This window comes from Bos indicus, chromosome 7 (genome assembly GCF_029378745.1).
Source record: "Bos indicus isolate NIAB-ARS_2022 breed Sahiwal x Tharparkar chromosome 7, NIAB-ARS_B.indTharparkar_mat_pri_1.0, whole genome shotgun sequence".
NCBI lineage: Eukaryota > Metazoa > Chordata > Mammalia > Artiodactyla > Bovidae > Bos > Bos indicus.
This window is the reverse complement of record NC_091766.1, coordinates 7,170,224-7,175,430: the sequence shown is the minus strand read 5'-3', so window position 1 is coordinate 7,175,430 and position 5,207 is coordinate 7,170,224. Positions and strand designations below refer to the sequence as shown.

General features: G+C 45.6%; 1 pseudogene; it reads left to right on the top strand.

Moving 5' to 3' along the window:
• The first annotated feature begins 4,025 nt into the window (after window positions 1-4,025).
• Window positions 4,026-4,976, top strand: LOC109560881 (olfactory receptor 10H2-like; annotated as a pseudogene).
• Window positions 4,977-5,207: the final 231 nt, after the last annotated feature.

Sequence of the window (5,207 nt, the reverse complement as noted above, 5' to 3'; positions counted from 1 at the left end):
TGCCAGGAGCAGGGAGTGTGAGTCCTGGATGTTTTCCTGGAGAAGGTGATGCAAGCATGAGATAGGGGGACTGGCCATGGATAATAGGAGTGTTGGGTGTGGAATGCAGATCAGGAACCCAATGGAACAAAGTTCAGGGTAAGCAGTGCCTGAGCAAAAGCTCCTTACTCCTGAATCCTGCACCCAGGCTCCAGTGGGCACACACACTCATGCACATTTGTGTGCACAATGTAGTTGTCAGGCAGACCACAGAGTGAAAGTTGCCAGACAGCAGCACAGGCATCGGTCATCTTCCTCGAGTTTCTGCAGTATCGTGCTGTGACAGTGTATAGGTCTGGGTGCACATCCAGGTGTGCTGGAGGCCAGGACTCGGCAGGCGTGCATCCAGCCTCGAGGGTGGGGTCTCTGCATCTGTGTGAGTGCACAGGTCTGAGTGCAGTGGACTGCCACATGCGTATCTGGTGGAAGTAAGAACATAAAATACTGTATGTAGTGGGGGAGACGGTGGTGGGATGCCGGGATGTGGAGATGTGGGGACACCCATATGTAGGTGTGTGTGAGAGAAACAAGGGGTACCTGGGTCCCAGTCTGTAGGGACAGGAAGGTGCCCACCCCTCAGAAGAACTGTCCTGAAGTGCCTCCCCTTCTGCTTGGGTCAAGGTCAGAGGCTGCGCACAGCAGGAGCAGGGAGGCTGAACCAGAGAAGGTGCATTCTTCCTCCCTTGGCTCAGGGTGGGCCCTGGGCACTCTGAGAGCCTCCTTCTCCATTTCTGGGGACCGGCTGGGCTGTGAACCAGGGGAAAGACAGTGCAGAGGTTTAAGAGGGCTGAATGAAGGGATCATTTTGCTTTTAAAAAAATTGAAGCAAAATTCACATACTATAGAATTAATCATCTTAAAGTGTACATTTCAGTGGCATTTAGTACATTCACAATGTGCAGCTATTACCTGTATCTAGTTGCAAAATATTTTCATCATCCCAAAAGGAAACCTTGCTCTCATTAGCAGCCAGACTCCTTCATTGCCCTTAGCCCCTGGAAACCAGTAATCTGCTCTTTGTCTCTATACATTTGCTTATTTTAGGCATTTCATGTTAATAGGATCAGGCATTCTTTTGTATCTGCCTTTTTTCATATAGCATACCGTTTTCAAGTTTCCTCCATGTTGTAGCATGGGTCAGCACTACTCTTTTGTGTGTGTAAAGCATATAATATAAAATTTATTATCTGAACCATTTTTAGATAAGCAGTTTGGTAGTGTTGGGCTTCCCTGGTGGTTCAGATGGTAAAGAACCTGCCTGCAATACAGGAGACCAGGGCTCAGTCCTGGGAGGATCCCCCGGAGGAGAGCCTGGCAACCTGCTCCAGTATTCTTGCCTGGAGAAATCTATGGATAGAGGAGCCTGGAGGGCTACAGTCTTTGGGTCACAAAGAGTCAAACACAACTTTTTTTGGTAATGTTAAGCCTATTTATAATGCTGTATATAGACCTCCAAAACTCTATTCATTGTGCAAAAGGGAAACTCTATACCCATTAACCAGTAACTGTCCATCTCCCCTTCCCCCCAGCCCTCGGCCAAATTCATTGTACTTTCCATTTCTGTGAATTTGACTATTTTAGGTACTTCAAGAAATGGAATTATGAAAGATCTTTCCTTTGGGGAGGACTGACTGATCCTACTTAGCATAATGTTCCTGAGGTTCATTTATGTTGCAGCATGACACGGGATTAACTTCCTTTCAAAGTTGAATGACATGATGTTATATGGGTTTTATTTGTTCACTATTCATCCAGTGATAGGTATTTGGGTTGCTTCCAGCTCATGGTTGTTTTGACAAATGCTGCTATGAACAGGGATGTGCAAATATCTTCCTGAGATCCTACTCTCAATGCTTTTACAGACATATCCAGAAGTAGGATTACTATATGATATGGTAGTTCTATTTTTAATATTTTGAGGAATATCCAGATGGTTTTCCAGAGCTGTTTACAATCCCACCAACAGTTCACAAGTATTCCAACTTATTCACAGCCTCACCATTTTAAACAGCACAGTTCAGTGGCATTTAGGACATTCACAATATTGTGGAATTATCACTTCCATTTAGGTCCAAGACATTTCACCATCCTTAAAGGAAATCTTGAACCCATTAACAGTCATTCTCCATTCCAGCCTATTCCCATTACTAATCTGCTTCCTAATTTGATAGGGTTACCTATCCAAGGTATTGCAAATAAATGGAGTCATACAATAGATGGTCCTTTGTGGCAGGCTACCTCCACTTAGTATAGGTTTGAGGTTCATCCATGTTGTAGCATGTATCAGTAGTTTGTTTTTTTGTATGTCAAATGGTATACCATATTTTCATTACTCATTCTGAATCTGTTTTTTTTTTTTTTTTACTTTACAATATTGTATTGGTTTTGCCATACACTGACATGAACCCACCATAGGTGTACATGTGTTCCCCATCCTGAACCCCCCTCCCACCTCCTTCCCCATCCCATCCCTCTGGGTCATCCCAGTGCACCAGCCCGGAGCATCCTGTATCATGCATTGAACCTGGACTGGCGATTCATTTCACATGTGATAATTCACATGTTTCAATGCCGTTCTCCCATATCATCCCACCCTTGCCCTCTCCCACAGAGTCCAAAAGCCTCTTCTATACATCTGTGTCTCTTTTGCTGTCTCACATACAGGGTTATCATTACCATCTTTCTAAATTCCATATATATGCATTAGTATACTGTATTGGTGTTTTTCTTTCTGGTTTACTTCACCCTGTATAATAGGCTCCAGTTTCATCCATCTCATTAGAATGGATTCAAATGTATTCTTTTTAATGGCTGAGTAATACTCCATTGTGTATATGTACCACAGCTTTCTTATCCATTTGTCTGCTGATGGACATCTAGGTTGCTTCCATGTCCTGGCTATTATAAACAGTGCTGCAATGAACATTGGGGTACACGTGTCTCTTTCAATTCTGGTTTCCTCAGTGTGTATGCCCAGCTAAAAATTGTTGTATTTTGCATCAAGTTCTTTTGTGACAAATGAAAGCGAGAGAGAACCAGAGGGAGAGAGAAAAGGATTGCTGGTGGAGCAGGTTCCTGGAAGGAGAGCTGACCTCACAAGGAACTGGAACAGATATGAATCTGCTGCCACTCAGGGAGGGAGATGAGAGAACCTACCACTGAGCATCTTGGCTTCTCCATGAAGCATCATTTTTACTTCAACAACAAGTAGGTTGTTGATAGGAGAGTGGCATAAGAGTTGAAGAGAGGTGAGGAGCTTCAGAGACTAGCACTGGGAAGTGACCAGAGATAGAGGGTCCAGTTGGGGTCAGAGAACAGGACTTTATGGTGATTCCAGTCAGTATCACATCCTTGTGAGGAACTAATGCAACAAAAGTAGTAGCTAAGAGTTTAAGGTGCATCACCTCATCGAAGCAAAAAAGTAGCCCTGTGGAATAAGGAATATTACTTCATTTCCAGGTGAGCTGCAAAGAGTGGTGCTGAGAAATAAAAATAGAACCTAAGTCCTTCCATGTGGTAGCAGAGTTGACTTCTAACTGAAGGTAGCAATTAAGGAATAGATTGATCTTAAAGTTTAGGAGGGAGTTGGTCTCATGGAGATGGGGAGAAGTACATAGTGACCAGCAAGCTCAGAGACAGAAAAGCTTAAGAAAAGACTGGTTGGGGGAGCAGGGGTGGGGTGGGGGGGGTGAGGGGTCCTGCATGGAGTTGACAATAGTAATAATAGTAGTCACAATAATTGTTATTATCCATATTATGTTTTATTGACTTCTTTCTATGTGTCAGTATATGTGCTACAGCACTTAAGATGCATGATCTTATTTAAACCTCAACCCATTATTATGAACACCATTTTGCAGATGGATTAACCATGGCTTGGAGAGGTGAAGGAACCTCTCCAGGAAGTCTTCCCAGGTAGGGCTCATTAGAGCCTCTAAATTCCTTCCCACTGGGTCTTCACTCTCTCCTCAAGCAGGTATGCTGCCATGTTGGGGCTAAACTACACCTCCGTGTCTGAATTCATCCTCATCGGCTTCTCCACCTTCCCTTAGCATCTCCTGCCCGTCTTCTTCCTTCTGTTCCTGCTGATGTACCTGTTCACACTGCTGGGGAACCTGCTCATCATGGCCACCGTCTGGAGCGAGCGCAGCCTCCACACCCCCATGTACCTCTTGCTGTGCGCCCTCTCCATCTCTGAGGTCCTCTACACCTTCGCCATCATCCCGCGCATGCTGGCCGACCTGCTCTCCACCGACCGCTCCATCTCCTTCACGGCCTGTGCCAGCCAGATGTTCTTCTCCTTCACGCCCGGCTTCACCCACTCCTTCCTGCTCACCGTCATGGGCTACGACCGCTACGTGGCCATCTGCCATCCCCTGCGCTACAACGTGCTCATGAGCCCCCGAGGCTGTGCCTGCCTGGTGGCCTGGTCCTGGGTTGGAGGCTTATTCATTGGACTGCTGGTGACATCTGCCATTTTCCACCTCCCCTTCTGTGGTCTCAGTGAGGTTCACCATTTCTTATGTCATGTGCCTCCACTACTGAAGTTAGCCTGTGGAAATAATGTACCGGGAGTAGCCCTGGGGGTTGGCGTTGTGTGTATCACGGCTCTGCTGGGTTGCTTTCTCCTCATCCTGCTCTCTTACGCCTTCATCGTGTCCACCATCTTGAGGATCCCTTCCACCGAGGGCCGGCACAAAGCCTTCTCCACATGTGCGTCTCATCTGACTGTGGTCGTTGTGCACTATAGCTTCGCCTCTGTCATCTACCTCAAGCCCAAGGGTCTCTACTCTGAGGAAGGCAATACTCTGATGGCCATCACCTACACGGTCCTCACTCCCTTCCTCAGCCCGATCATCTTTAGTCTCAGGAACAAGGAGCTGAAGATCGCCATAAAGAAGACCTTCCTCAGGATATGGCAGGATGACCAGCAGTAGGTTGAGGTTAATAATGACTACCTTGTATGATTGGTGTGTGTGTGTGTGTGTGTGTGTGTGTGTGTGTGTGTGAATGACAGCACTCATCACATAGTAAGTGCTCAAAAAATATTAACTTATTTTTCCTCCCTTGGTCTGTGTGTCTGATATTAGTTTTATTTTTAATCAAATAGTTTTATTGAGATATAATTTATGTACTATTATAATTCAACCATGTACACAGTTCAGTTG